Source organism: Oncorhynchus gorbuscha, linkage group LG14 (genome assembly GCF_021184085.1).
Source record: "Oncorhynchus gorbuscha isolate QuinsamMale2020 ecotype Even-year linkage group LG14, OgorEven_v1.0, whole genome shotgun sequence".
NCBI lineage: Eukaryota > Metazoa > Chordata > Actinopteri > Salmoniformes > Salmonidae > Oncorhynchus > Oncorhynchus gorbuscha.
The window spans coordinates 54,356,472-54,373,038 of NC_060186.1; the positions used below are offsets into that span (position 1 = coordinate 54,356,472).

The window sequence follows — 16,567 nt, forward strand, 5'->3', positions numbered from 1 at the left end:
TGTTCCCTATTGACTGATCTTCATGTCTTAAAGTAATAATGGACTGTCGTTTCTCTTTGCTTTTTTGAGCTGTTCTTGCCATAATATGGACTTGGTTTTTTACCAAATAGGGCTATTTTCTGTATACCACCTCTACCTTTTTACAACTGATTGGCTCAAATGCATTAAGAAGGAAAGAAATTCCAGAAATGAACTTTTATCAAAGCACACCTGTTAATTGAAATGCATTCCAGGTGACTACCTCATGAAGCTGGTTCAGAGAATGTCAAGAGTGTGCAAAGCTGTCATCAAGGCAAAGGGTGGCTACTTTGAAGAGTCTCAAATATAAAACATACTTAGATTTGTTTAACACTTTTTTGTGTATTTCATAGTTTTGATGTCTTCTCTATTGTTCTACAATGTAGAAAATAGTTTTTTTTAAATAAAGAAAAACCCTGGAATGAGTATGTGTATCCAAACGTTTGACTCGTACTGTATATTAAGCCAAAATCACAAGAATTGTTATAGTCAGTACAACAAGGTAAAGCCCAATCAACAGGCTACATCAAACTCTTCACTTGGGAGTTTCTGGATGAACCCCATAATCATGTATAAACGACAGCCCAGTAAATAACCCCCCCAATCTCTCCCTGGACTATCAGATCGTGGTCATTCATGAAATGTGTGCTTCCAGTTCATTAATCTCTGGAATGTTACAGTGACGCTGTGAGGCTGAAGGGTCCCCTGGTTTTAAGCAGCATCGTTATACCTTTTGTAGGTAGCTAGGGGAATATGGAATTGATTCATCACAGAGGAAAAATAATGCATTGTCTTTCCATTTTAAATGAGTGTGCTGTGAGGTAAACAAGACAAGTGATCCATATTCTGGACATGAAACACTTGATTTCAGCCTTTATGGCAATATTTTTTACTAATGTCATAAGAAACTATATATAAAAGCCATTGGGTTTGTAGCCTAAGCATTGTAAATGTGGGTACAGGAACAAATCAGAGGAGCAGCATACTATATGCTGGTTTGTCTTTTGATATTAACCTGAGGGATCCTTTTCAACTACTGGTATCTCCCATAGTCTACGTCCACCGTTGCAGTGATGCCAGGTCCTGGCCCCCTCATCCAGATCATAACCGTCTTCTCTGTGAGAACCTGCGACCACATACAGTACAGCACATTAAGACAGACCAACAAAAACAAGGGAATTGTTCTTGAACATGCGATTTCAGGGGTAATGTTTGGAGCTGACGTCGCTTCCCTGAGGCTAGAGTCAAATATAGAGAAACGTTAATGGCCAAACTCTCCATATATGGTTGTATTGTACAGCTACCTGAGGCCCTACTTGTGTTGAAGTCAATGGTCCTTAGCATGTCTGCCACATCCTCTGTGTTGGTAACAAAATGGACCATGCTCTCATAACCCGGCTCTGGACGCTCCATGTTGGACGTCTTGGCAGTGGCAGAGATCCTGACAAGGACACAGTGGGGAGGTCACAGCTCAGAGACAAACAAATAGGAGATGACGGACAGCGATGGATGGCAGCGTCCCCTGTCCCCCTGTGGCTGGTAGTGACGCAGGCTGGGTGGGTTTGCTCGATAACTCTACAAGTGGAGAGCTTCATTATAATGCATTAGCTATCAGCAGCCAGCAATCACACATTACTGCCAACCACACACATCTCCCATGCAGTTACTTTCAGTTTACAGTCATTGCAATTGGTGTGTTAGTTTATTTTAGTGCTTGTGTTAGTGAATGTAATGTAATTTGTGACTTTCCAGCTAAACACCCCATAAGAAGCAGAATGGAACACTATACAGATGAAAAGAAGAATTTTACTTTCTGTTTAAATATATCATTGATGCTCTGTGGAGAAAATAAATGATCAATGGGCTATTGCGTTTAGTTTCAATTCCTGCACTTCAATTTCTGAGGTAAATTAGTGCTATATATACTCTAGAATAAGTTTTTTGAGTTTTATATAATTTTTATTCATTTACAATTCATTTAATTTCTATAGCCTCCTCTTCTCTCGATCTTCTGAATCACTCGCTCAGTTTGAGTCATTCATAAAACGTGCACCTGCCACCGTCCTGACACTCACGCTAGCGCTAACAGTTAGGGCCCTATTCAATCCGCATCGCGGAAGTTCAGATTTACAGCGTAATTTACATTTAAAGGCAACGTTTCCGCTATAGCGGAGACTGTATTCACAGAAACGCTGCAAATGTCGGCTCAATCGGAAATTACTTTTGCATTTCTATCGTGGAATCTGTATCACTCAGGTTTACAGAGTGAATAGAGCCCTAAACTGGTTGACAAAACAAAGTGCTTGCAAGCGTGGACGGTGAAGGAGTTGAATAAAGAGACACTTAAATTGCGAGCCTTCACTCAAACTGTAGCTTTTTATAAAGCAAGGGACCTGAGTGGAGGAAAGGAGTGTCGGATGAATGGCATAAATGGCACCATCTATCTCTCGCCTGGCGGGGGTTTAAACTACCTGTGGTCTGCAGCAGGGGCACGTCATCCCACCTGGCTCTATTACAAGGACAATATTTATGGCCAGTAGGCCAGCGGTCAAAGGATGAGGCAGGTGTCCCCCGCAGGGGAGGTGTGTGTGTGTAGACCTATGTGTAGGTTTGTCACTAGTTGAGCAATGCCTGGCCTCTGGGGACTGGAACTCAGAGAATGCTTCTAGTGTATTGATGGAGAGAGGTGTCAATCACCTCCGCAGGGTTACAGTGTGAGTTATCAGAGAATCACAGGACCAGAGTTTCTAGGGCTGCTTTGAAAAGCAGCGTCCCCGCAGATAAGGCTCCCCTGCTGGGCTTTCTGATCATCCCTCCTCCCCTGCTCAATACGGCGAAGCACTGCATGACACCCCATTGATCATCGATAGTGAAGGTTTCTCTAAACCTGATTTAAAGGATGAAAGGATCCTTTACTGTGTCTTTGGGCATATCATTGAGCCTGGTCCCAGCATGTACAGGATGTGAAGTAGACTGTTATTTGTTCAGGTCAGGGGTGAGAGCGGGGGGACTACAGTCTCTATGGTGTCTGTGACTCATCGTCACTGTTATTACTTTATGCCTTATCATGTCTCATGTGGATTGGGGCCAGCTCACAACTGACCCAGAGCCATTGATCAAACAATTGATCATATTACAGTCAGTTGTTGAGGGCCCACTGACTCATACACGTATGCTAGCTGTAGGGATACTGATCATAAGACAGTGAAACACCTGCAAGAACTCTGATCCTAGTGCAGTTTCCGAGGGGCTGAAACAGGAACGTTTTCTGCTCAAGAAGTTACATCTTAACATATACCGGTAGTTGTGCTGTAATGACCATCATTTCATTCCATTCAACGACATACTGGTACACACCCAGGTTCAATTACTGAGGCCAGACCGTACACCCAGGTTCAATTACTGAGGCCAGACCGTACACCCAGGTTCAATTACTGAGGCCAGACCGTACACCCAGGTTCAATTACTGAGGCCAGACCGTACACCCAGGTTCAATTACTGAGGCCAGACCGTACACCCAGGTCCAGTTACTGAGGCCAGACCGTGCACCCAGGTTCAATTACTGAGGCCAGACCGTGCACCCAGGTTCAATTACTGAGGCCAGACCGTGCACCCAGGTTCAATTACTGAGGCCAGACCGTGCACCCAGGTTCAATTACTGAGGCCAGACCGTGCACCCAGGTCCAGTTACTGAGCCCAGACCGTGCACCCAGGTTCAATTACTGAGGCCAGACCGTGCACCCAGGTCCAGTTACTGAGGCCAGACCGTACACCCAGGTTCAATTACTGAGGCCAGACCGTACACCCAGGTTCAATTACTGAGGCCAGACCGTACACCCAGGTCCAGTTACTGAGGCCAGACCGTACACCCAGGTCCAGTTACTGAGGCCAGACCGTGCACCCAGGTTCAATTACTGAGGCCAGACCGTACACCCAGGTCCAGTTACTGAGTCCAGACCGTGCACCCAGGTCCAGTTACTGAGGCCAGACCGTGCACCCAGGTCCAGTTACTGAGGCCAGACCGTGCACCCAGGTTCAATTACTGAGGCCAGACCGTACACCCAGGTTCAATTACTGAGGCCAGACCGTGCACCCAGGTCCAGTTACTGAGGCCAGACCGTGCACCCAGGTTCAATTACTGAGGCCAGACCGTACACCCAGGTTCAATTACTGAGGCCAGACCGTACACCCAGGTTCAATTACTGAGGCCAGACCGTACACCCAGGTTCAATTACTGAGGCCAGACCGTACACCCAGGTTCAATTACTGAGGCCAGACCGTGCACCCAGGTTCAATTACTGAGGCCAGACCGTACACCCAGGTTCAATTACTGAGGCCAGACCGTGCACCCAGGTCCAGTTACTGAGGCCAGACCGTGCACCCAGGTTCAATTACTGAGGCCAGACCGTACACCCAGGTTCAATTACTGAGGCCAGACCGTACACCCAGGTTCAATTACTGAGGCCAGACCGTACACCCAGGTCCAGTTACTGAGGCCAGACCGTGCACCCAGGTTCAATTACTGAGGCCAGACCGTGCACCCAGGTTCAATTACTGAGGCCAGACCGTGCACCCAGGTTCAATTACTGAGGCCAGACCGTGCACCCAGGTTCAATTACTGAGGCCAGACCGTGCACCCAGGTCCAGTTACTGAGCCCAGACCGTGCACCCAGGTTCAATTACTGAGGCCAGACCGTGCACCCAGGTCCAGTTACTGAGGCCAGACCGTACACCCAGGTTCAATTACTGAGGCCAGACCGTACACCCAGGTTCAATTACTGAGGCCAGACCGTACACCCAGGTCCAGTTACTGAGGCCAGACCGTACACCCAGGTCCAGTTACTGAGGCCAGACCGTGCACCCAGGTTCAATTACTGAGGCCAGACCGTACACCCAGGTCCAGTTACTGAGTCCAGACCGTGCACCCAGGTCCAGTTACTGAGGCCAGACCGTGCACCCAGGTCCAGTTACTGAGGCCAGACCGTGCACCCAGGTTCAATTACTGAGGCCAGACCGTACACCCAGGTTCAATTACTGAGGCCAGACCGTGCACCCAGGTCCAGTTACTGAGGCCAGACCGTGCACCCAGGTTCAATTACTGAGGCCAGACCGTACACCCAGGTTCAATTACTGAGGCCAGATCGTGCACCCAGGTCCAGTTACTGAGGCCAGACCGTGCACCCAGGTCCAGTTACTGAGGCCAGACCGTACACCCAGGTCCAGTTACTGAGGCCAGACCGTGCACCCAGGTTCAATTACTGAGGCCAGACCGTACACCCAGGTCCCGTTACTGAGGCCAGACCGTGCACCCAGGTCCAGTTACTGAGGCCAGACCGTGCACCCAGGTCCAGTTACTGAGGCCAGACCGTGCACCCAGGTTCAATTACTGAGTCCAGACCGTACACCCAGGTTCAATTACTGAGGCCAGACCGTGCACCCAGGTCCAGTTACTGAGGCCAGACCGTGCACCCAGGTTCAATTACTGAGGCCAGACCGTACACCCAGGTCCAGTTACTGAGGCCAGACCGTGCACCCAGGTCCAGTTACTGAGGCCAGACCGTGCACCCAGGTCCAGTTACTGAGGCCAGACCGTGCACCCAGGTTCAATTACTGAGTCCAGACCGTACACCCAGGTTCAATTACTGAGGCCAGACCGTGCACCCAGGTCCAGTTACTGAGGCCAGACCGTGCACCCAGGTTCAATTACTGAGGCCAGATCGTGCACCCAGGTCCAGTTACTGAGGCCAGACCGTGCACCCAGGTCCAGTTACTGAGGCCAGACCGTGCACCCAGGTCCAGTTACTGAGGCCAGACCGTGCACCCAGGTTCAATTACTGAGGCCAGACCGTGCACCCAGGTTCAGTTACTGAGGCCAGACCGTGCACCCAGGTTCAGTTACTGAGGCCAGACCGTGCACCCAGGTCCAGGTACTGAGGCCAGACCGTGCACCCAGGTCCAGTTACTGAGGCCAGACCGTGCACCCAGGTTCAATTACTGAGGCCAGACCGTGCACCCAGGTTCAGTTACTGAGGCCAGACCGTGCACCAAGGTCCAGTTACTGAGGCCAGACCGTGCACCCAGGTCCAGTTACTGAGGCCAGACCGTGCACCCAGGTCCAGTTACTGAGGCCAGACCGTGCACCCAGGTTCAGTTACTGAGGCCAGACCGTGCACCCAGGTTCAGTTACTGAGGCAAGACCGTGCACCCAGGTCCAGTTACTGAGGCCAGACCGTGCACCCAGGTCCAGTTACTGAGTCCAGACCGTGCACCCAGGTCCAGTTACTGAGGCCAGACCGTGCACCCAGGTCCAGTTACTGAGGCCAGACCGTGCACCCAGGTTCAATTACTGAGGCCAGACCGTACACCCAGGTTCAATTACTGAGGCCAGACCGTGCACCCAGGTCCAGTTACTGAGGCCAGACCGTGCACCCAGGTTCAATTACTGAGGCCAGACCGTACACCCAGGTTCAATTACTGAGGCCAGACCGTACACCCAGGTTCAATTACTGAGGCCAGACCGTACACCCAGGTTCAATTACTGAGGCCAGACCGTACACCCAGGTTCAATTACTGAGGCCAGACCGTGCACCCAGGTTCAATTACTGAGGCCAGACCGTACACCCAGGTTCAATTACTGAGGCCAGACCGTGCACCCAGGTCCAGTTACTGAGGCCAGACCGTGCACCCAGGTTCAATTACTGAGGCCAGACCGTACACCCAGGTTCAATTACTGAGGCCAGACCGTACACCCAGGTTCAATTACTGAGGCCAGACCGTACACCCAGGTCCAGTTACTGAGGCCAGACCGTGCACCCAGGTTCAATTACTGAGGCCAGACCGTGCACCCAGGTTCAATTACTGAGGCCAGACCGTGCACCCAGGTTCAATTACTGAGGCCAGACCGTGCACCCAGGTTCAATTACTGAGGCCAGACCGTGCACCCAGGTCCAGTTACTGAGCCCAGACCGTGCACCCAGGTTCAATTACTGAGGCCAGACCGTGCACCCAGGTCCAGTTACTGAGGCCAGACCGTACACCCAGGTTCAATTACTGAGGCCAGACCGTACACCCAGGTTCAATTACTGAGGCCAGACCGTACACCCAGGTCCAGTTACTGAGGCCAGACCGTACACCCAGGTCCAGTTACTGAGGCCAGACCGTGCACCCAGGTTCAATTACTGAGGCCAGACCGTACACCCAGGTCCAGTTACTGAGTCCAGACCGTGCACCCAGGTCCAGTTACTGAGGCCAGACCGTGCACCCAGGTCCAGTTACTGAGGCCAGACCGTGCACCCAGGTTCAATTACTGAGGCCAGACCGTACACCCAGGTTCAATTACTGAGGCCAGACCGTGCACCCAGGTCCAGTTACTGAGGCCAGACCGTGCACCCAGGTTCAATTACTGAGGCCAGACCGTACACCCAGGTTCAATTACTGAGGCCAGATCGTGCACCCAGGTCCAGTTACTGAGGCCAGACCGTGCACCCAGGTCCAGTTACTGAGGCCAGACCGTACACCCAGGTCCAGTTACTGAGGCCAGACCGTGCACCCAGGTTCAATTACTGAGGCCAGACCGTACACCCAGGTCCCGTTACTGAGGCCAGACCGTGCACCCAGGTCCAGTTACTGAGGCCAGACCGTGCACCCAGGTCCAGTTACTGAGGCCAGACCGTGCACCCAGGTTCAATTACTGAGTCCAGACCGTACACCCAGGTTCAATTACTGAGGCCAGACCGTGCACCCAGGTCCAGTTACTGAGGCCAGACCGTGCACCCAGGTTCAATTACTGAGGCCAGACCGTACACCCAGGTCCAGTTACTGAGGCCAGACCGTGCACCCAGGTCCAGTTACTGAGGCCAGACCGTGCACCCAGGTCCAGTTACTGAGGCCAGACCGTGCACCCAGGTTCAATTACTGAGTCCAGACCGTACACCCAGGTTCAATTACTGAGGCCAGACCGTGCACCCAGGTCCAGTTACTGAGGCCAGACCGTGCACCCAGGTTCAATTACTGAGGCCAGATCGTGCACCCAGGTCCAGTTACTGAGGCCAGACCGTGCACCCAGGTCCAGTTACTGAGGCCAGACCGTGCACCCAGGTCCAGTTACTGAGGCCAGACCGTGCACCCAGGTTCAATTACTGAGGCCAGACCGTGCACCCAGGTTCAGTTACTGAGGCCAGACCGTGCACCCAGGTTCAGTTACTGAGGCCAGACCGTGCACCCAGGTCCAGGTACTGAGGCCAGACCGTGCACCCAGGTCCAGTTACTGAGGCCAGACCGTGCACCCAGGTTCAATTACTGAGGCCAGACCGTGCACCCAGGTTCAGTTACTGAGGCCAGACCGTGCACCAAGGTCCAGTTACTGAGGCCAGACCGTGCACCCAGGTCCAGTTACTGAGGCCAGACCGTGCACCCAGGTCCAGTTACTGAGGCCAGACCGTGCACCCAGGTTCAGTTACTGAGGCCAGACCGTGCACCCAGGTTCAGTTACTGAGGCAAGACCGTGCACCCAGGTCCAGTTACTGAGGCCAGACCGTGCACCCAGGTCCAGTTACTGAGGCCAGACCGTGCACCCAGGTTCAGGGCTCGTGTCCCATCCATAGTGCCTACCTGTAGGAACACGGCCATCTGTGGCTCCTCCATAGACTGGATGGCTGACACCACAAGCTTGCCCGGGCACTCCAGGTGGTCTCCGTGGCGACGTAGTCCAGCTTGTCATCCTGCTGGCGGCTGATCATCCCCACCAGCTCCTCCTTCCTCTCCTCCAGGATGGCATACAGCCCGTTAAACTTATCACACCAACTCTGCTTCTGATGATGCCCGTTCTCTTGCACACAGACACTCATTGAACACTTTAGAATGACTTTTCATGAATAAGCCTTTAGAAATGCTTAATACAGACGCAATGTACAACAATTTCTACGACTTTACTGAGTTACAGTTCATATAAGGAAATCAGTCAATTGAAATGAATTCATTAGGCCGTAATCTATGAATTTCACATGACTGGTAATACAGATATGCATCTGTAGGTCACTGATGCCTTAAATAAAAGGTAGGGGCGTGGATCAGAACCAGTCAGTATCTGGTGTGACCACCATTTGCCTCATGCAGAGCGACATCTCCTTGACATGGAGTTGATCAGGCTGTTGATTGTGGCCTGTGGAATGTTGTCCCCCACCTTTTCGATTGGTTGTGCAAAGTTATTTCTTATAAAACTAACAACATATATTTACATTTGAGCCTTTATTTAACTAGGCAAGTCTGGATATTGGCGGGAACTGGAACACGCTGTTATAGAAGTCGATCCAGAGCATCCCAAACATTCTCAATGGGTGACATGCAGGCCATGGAAGAACTAAGACATTTTCATCTTTGTTTCAGAACATTTCTCTGGTGGACATTCCTGCAGTCAGCATGCCAACTGCACATGCCCACAAAACTTGAGACATCTGTGGCATTGTGTTGTGTGACAAAACTGCACATTTTAGAGTGGCCTTTCATTGTCCCTAGCACAAGGTGTACCTATGTAATGGTCATGCCTTTTAATCAGCTTCTTGATATGCCACACCTGTCAGGTGAATGGATTATTTTAGCGAAGGAGAAATGTTCACTAACAATAAGCTTTAAGCTTATTAAATAAGCTTTTTGTGCATATGGAAAATGTCTGTAACCTTTTAATTCAGCTCATGAAACATGGGACCAGCGCTATATTTTTGATCAGTGTAGAAATAGTTAATAAATAATGTATTACTACTTATTCATGCTAGTTATTACAATATAACAGGTTCTTCACAGTGATGTGAGTAATGTGTGTTGTGACCCCACAGTGAGTGATTGTGACTTTGAGGTGAGAAGTGTGAGTGGTTGTAGTGGGTGACATTCTCACCTGGATGGTCCTGCATATCTCCTCCATCTTCGAGAGGAGGGCCTGGATACGGTTGTTCCCCGCCACCAAGATGGTGATGCTGTCGCTCAGCACCGTCTAGAGCCAATCACAACAGAGCATGATGAGTCAATGTCTGTACTTACTAGACTATTATTTGACCATGCTGGTCATTTATGAACATTTGAACATCTTGGCCATGTTCTGTTATAATCTCCACCCGGCACAGCCAGAAGAGGACTGGCCACCCCACATATGCTCTCTCTAATTCTCTCTTTCTTTCTCTCTCTCTCTCTCTGAGGACCTGAGCCCAAGGACCGTGCCCCAGGACGACCTGACATGATGACTCCTTGCTGTCCCCAGTCCACCTGACTGTGCTGCTGCTCCAGTTTCAACTGTTCTGCCTTGTTATTATTCGACCATGCTGGTCATTTATGAACATTTGAACATCTTGGCCATGTTCTGTTATAATCTCCACCCGGCACAGCCAGAAGAGGACTGGCCACCCCACATAGCCTGGTTCCTCTCTAGGTTTCTTCCTAGGTTTTGGCCTTTCTAGGGAGTTTTTCCTAGCCACCGTGCTTCTACACCTGCATTGCTTGCTGTTTGGGGTTTTAGGCTGGGTTTCTGTACAGCACTTTGAGATATCAGCTGATGTACGAAGGGCTATATAAATAAAATTTGATTGATTGATTGACCAGTGGCCATCAACACCCTGGTCCTGGGTTAATACAGGATAAGAAGGCTTTTGTTCCAACCCTGCACTAACACATTAAGTCAGGGCTTCCCAACCCTCTCCTCGGCCCCCCCAGATGTTTCACATTTTAGTTTTAGCCCTAAACTGGCACACCGGATTCAATTACTCAAAGGCTTGATGATTAGTTGACTAATTGAATACGGTATGCCAGTTTAGGGCTAAAACTAAAATGTGAAACGTCTGGGAGGGCCCGAGTAGAGGGATGGGAAACCCTAACCTAATGTGGTAGTTCACACAACTGTGATGATAGAGTGAAAAGTGTTGTTTTTTAACAAAGCATAAAACATCAGATGAAGGTGAAGTTGATCCCAAACGTTTCTCATCTGCATCTGTAATGTTGAGTGATTTACAGAGTAAGTGAGCAACGTTGTGCAAAGGAAAATGGCATCTGCTCAATAACATGTCTGTCGCTATGGTCCATTCGTACTGTTTTAGCTCATGCAAGTAGATACAGTACATATGTAAACCCTATGTATCATGTTTGTGTGGGTGGCGTTCCCCTTAAGTTTTACTTAATAGCCAAACACATTGTCCATCCTTAACAAGTGACCTTCAGTTGAGTCCCACCATATGGTGTCCACCATGCTGGTATGGTGGGACTCTCACTTTGATATTAGTCACTGTTCACCTGGATGCTGGAGAGGAGAGCTAGTTAGCGGGCAGCCAGCAGTGAGGGAGGAGCTGAGCCTGTGACTTGAGCTCAGAGGAGAATGACTCAAGTCCCACTGCTGTGGATGGATGAGTCACTCAAAGAGAGAGAGAGAAGAGAGAGAGAGAGAGAGAGAGAGAGAGAGAGAGAGAGAGAGAGAGAGAGAGAGAGAGAGAGAGAGAGAGAGAGAGAGAGATAACTAATATGGGAGCTAATGGTCAGGCATGTCCCTCTCTGCTTGGGCCCACAGTACACAGCATGGACAGAGGGGGAGGAGATCTAAGAGAGAGGGGAGTGAGATGACAAGTTTATAGTGAATGAGTTAGAGGGAGTAGAAATTAGAAGTAAGGACGAATGGCAGCAGGCCAGAGCACCGCTGTGTGTGTGTGTGTGTGTGTGTGTGTGTGTGTGTGTGTGTGTGTGTGTGTGTGTGTGTGTGTGTGTGTGTGTGTGTGTGTGTGTGTGTGTGTGTGTGTGTGTGTGTGTGTGTGTGTGTGTGTGTGTGTGTGTGTGTGTGTGTGTGTGTGTGTGTGTGTGTGTGAGTGAGTCCACATGAAGGACAGACACGAATGCTGCACACGACTCAGAGGTGTGATATACAACATTAGCTGTTGTCGTGCCACCAGGCTGTGTTTGTTGTGTGTGTGTGTGTGTGCGTGTGTGCGTGTGTGCGTGCGTGTGTGCGTGTGAGGTGAGATGAAACCCGACCCTCACAGTGTGAGAACCCCCGCAGGGCAGCTCCAACTCAATACATCTGCCTGCTGTCACTTCACTCAGCACTCAAAGACAAACTACACACACACAGGCAGATCACATACACACCCTGGCTCTACACTGTAAATAACATTCAAATCTCTCTCTGGGGGACATGATGAACAGAGAGTGACAAAGTAAGTAAGCTGTTATATTGGATAATTACTTTTCATTGTAAGGACGATCTAACAGACAGGCGGGCAGACAGACTACCAGACAGGAAGACAGACAGCTTATAGAGATATTGAGTGAGATCACAACCTGACTCAGGGTGCTTCCTTACCTTCTGTCGCTTGTAGACGTTCTGCACGGGGGCCACCTCACAGTCATTGTGCTGGCCAAACACTGCACCTAGAGCAGGTGGGCGTCTCACAGCTCAGGTGTAGATGTTGATTTTCTCCTCATCATGCTCCTCACACATCAGCTGCTCCACCTTGGTGGGGTTCAGGGGCCTGCAGGGACACAGAAGTAAAGGAACGACCTGTTATAGAGACACTCAATCACGCACGCACGCACGCACGCACGCACGCACGCACGCACGCACGCACGCACGCACGCACACACACACACACACACACACACACACACACACACACACACACACACACACACACACACACACACACACACACACACACACACACACACACACACACACACACACACACACACACACACACACACACACACACACACACACACACACAACTGTCTCTGTCTTATGAGACTCATCACTTCTGTCCATGACTGAGGAAATATCCTTACGGGAAGAGCACTTACAAGGAGTTAGGGGATTTCACCAACAGTTTACCTCATATGTAATTTACAACTATTGACCACCATTCTCCAGGGGAGAAGTCCACTCTCCCCACGCTTTGTTTCACAGTCACTGGAACAGCTGATGATACACTAGCTTTGGTAATGTTTAATTTCTCTCCCTTGCTCTGCTGGGTTAAGGTGTTATAACATCAAATAACTGCAAGCCAATTTACAAAGTCGATAAAAGTCATTGTGGAATATAATTTGGAGTGTAACTAGATAGATTGTTCATATTGCTCAAATCTGTGTTACAGACCTAAAGTACTTTCCTTGATGTAATTATATTATCTTTTATATTTATCGTGTCAAATGACAAGGTATGAAAAAGCTGTGATAATGTACAGCGTTCTAAATTAAACAAAATATTGGAAAAGACTGCCACCCAGTGGCCATGTATACAAAGTGAGAGTGTTCTCAGAGATGGGTCCTATTTCTGTCGTTGAACAAAAATATGCCACGTACTATAACGTTCAGCGATGGAATATATATGATGTATTAAACAACATAGTTTGTTTACAGTCAAAAGGACCAACTGCTTTTAAATATGTCCGTAATGCGCTTTTACAACACCCAGTAGTAACAGATTACAGTACTGCTCTCTACTGGTAAACACACATTACTGCCCGATGGTAGACTATTTCGAACCTCTCCAGATTCTTTACCTCACCCCCAGCACTTGAGATCACCCAATCACCTGGAAATATCAGGCTATAGTATGTTTTACGGCATTAAAGTGTATACATTTTTGTTTCTTTTTTTAATATGTAACCTAATGACTTTTTTTATGTGTTTGAAGGCACAATAAGTGGTGGTTCAGATTCTCACTCCCTCTTGCGAACCACATCAGTGGCTAAATTGAGCCTTGGGTCAAAGAGAAAGCCAGACTGAGCCGAATCCAGCACCTTACGGGTCCAAAGAGTGGTAGGATTAGGACAGAAAGTAGGATATAAGTGCTCACACTAACCCTAACCCTAGAATGGTAATACAATGCACCTACAGTAATTGCAACATTTCCCAAATATAAAATCTATGGTACTTAACCCCCAGATACATACGTCTGTAGCTGTGTCAATGCCACAAGAGGACACGTGGTTTTCATGTTTACCACTCCATCGAGGCAGGGATAAAGTGTGCTTGTTATAACACCAACATGAAGGACACTGCCAGGGACTGAGCTTTCCATATTGCTGGTATGATGACGTGACACAGTTTATGAAAACACACAGAAGCTCTAGTGACACCATTAGAATGAAAACAGATGCCTAGGTCTGTTGCATGAACGGTGTATATTTTTGGTGGTCCTTCTGTATAGCTCAGTTAGTAGAGCATGGTGCTTGTAGAGCATGGCGCTTGTAACGCGAGGGTAGTGGGTTCGATCCCCGGGACCACCCATACGTAGAATGTATGCACACATGACTGTAAGTCGCTTTGGATAAAAGTGTCTGCTAAATGGCATATATATTATATTTTATATTTCATGGCGGAGTTCACGTAACACACACCTTGTGCTCATGGCTACTGTTGACATGCCAAGTCAACGGAGGTCAGCAGAAGTGTGGTTGTATGTATGATGTTGACATTTGGTGAGCATTCTGGTTCAGGTGGATGCTTGCAGAAGGCAGTCACGTACCCCTCACGCACGCACGCACGCACGCACGCACGCACGCACGCACACACACACACACACACACACACACACACACACCTACCTCTGACCTGCTGGACTCTTCTTGTCCTTGTCCTGTCTTGGTCTGTGACAAGTAGACCACTTTTCACCAGAGGAGGCTGGTGGGAGGGGCTATAGCAGGACGTGCTCATTGTAATGGCTGGAATGGAATCAATGGAACAGAATCAAATATGTGGTTTACATATGTTTGTTGTGATATCGTTCCATTTATTCCTTTCCAGCCATTACAATGAGCCTGTCCTCCTACAGCTCCTCCCACCAGCCTCCTCTGCTTTCAATTAATGGCCTCGGCCTGAGAGGCAGACCTTGTTGCATCCTGTCTCCCAGGACTGAGGCAGCTGTTGGAGTCTCTCATATCTGAATGGCTCCTTCAGTTCGAACAGTCAACAGGACCAAAGATATACACTGAGTGTAAAAAAAGATAGGTGCACCTTCCTAATATTGAGTTGCACCCCTTTTGCCCTCAGAGGAGCCTCAATTAATCAAGGGCATGGACTCTACAAGGCGTTGGAAGTGTTCCACAGGGCTGCTGACCCATGCTGACTCCATTGCTTCCCACAGTTGTATCAAGTTGGCTGGACGTCCGATGTCCTTGGGCGGCGGACCATTCTTGATATACACGGGAAACTGTTGAGCGTGAAAAACCCAGCAGCTTTGCAGTTCTCAAATCGGTGAGGGAGTGGGAATCTGAACATACTATTGCAGTAATGTCTGTTTTGGATATACACTGAGTGTACAAAACATTAGGAACAGCTGCTCTTTCCATGACATAGACTGACCGGATGAATCCAGGTTAAAGCTATAATGCCTTATTGATGGCACTTGTTAAGTCCTCTTCAATTTCTAAGCCTTGAGACAATTGAGACATGGATTGTGTATTTGTGCCGTTCAGTGTGAATAGGCAAGACAAAATATTTAAGTGCCTTTGAACGGGATATGGTAGTAGGTGCCAGGCACACAGGTTTGAGTGTGTCAAGGACTAAAACGCTGTTGTGGTTTTTGTGCTCAACAGTTTCCTGTGTGTATCAAGAATGGTCCACTACCCAAAGTACATCCATTGAACTTGACACAACTGTGGGAAGAATTGGAGCCAACATGGGCCAGGATCCCTGTGGAACATTTTCGACACCTTGTAGAGTCCATGCCCCGACGAATTGAGGGCAAAAGGGTATGAAACTCAATATTCGGAAGGTGTTCCTAATGTTTTGTGCACTCAGTGTATAGTATGAGTCCCCCTTCATGGTCTTTGAGAGTAACTGATATGATTGTAACAAACAATGGCACTCCAAGGTCCGTTTTGTGCCGTGATAAATAGAGATAATGTCCTGCTCTAACACTGTGATCCCTCTTAGAGCCAGAACACCTCACTGTGTATTTTGTCCTTTCACAAGTAACTATGGGTGTCATGGGCAGTCAAAGCTAAACACCACTACTCATAAGACATGTACTCTGCTCAGGACCTAGAAACCGTGGAATCATGGCTCCAAAATCACAGACCACTGCTGGACCACTGCTGGACCACTAATAGACCACTAATGGACCACACATGGCTTCAGCACAGCAAAAAAAACATCCTGCCCTCTTACCTGGAAGACGCCGTTGGCACATTTCCTGCAGAGGTTGTGTTGGCAGGGCAATATAACCACAGGCTTGGTGAACATCTCCAGGCAGACGGGACAGAAGAGCTGCTTCTCCAGGTTATCCATGGTGCTTGACTCCTCCAGCTGCACAGGTTTAGCCCAGCGCAAAGTTCATCCCAAACACTGGACTGTGTGAAGCTCTGAGTCCTTCTGAAGCTCTGACTCTGTGAAGCTCTCAAGAAGAAAGAACTGGGGATCTTCCTGTGCCTCTACTCTCGATCCTCTCTATCACTCTATCCCTCAATCTTGCTGCCTGTCTCTCCTCCAGCTTAGACACCCTCCTTGCCAGAGAGATATCTTTAGCCTTTGTTTGTACTGAGTGGGGTTACTGTCGAACTGCATGCCACTCTGGACCACT

The 16,567-nt window shown here is 48.9% G+C and overlaps 1 pseudogene; it reads right to left on the minus strand.

Annotated features, from left to right (window-relative positions):
* Positions 1-1,028: 1,028 nt before the first annotated feature.
* Positions 1,029-16,275, minus strand: LOC123995540 (annotated as a pseudogene).
* Positions 16,276-16,567: the final 292 nt, after the last annotated feature.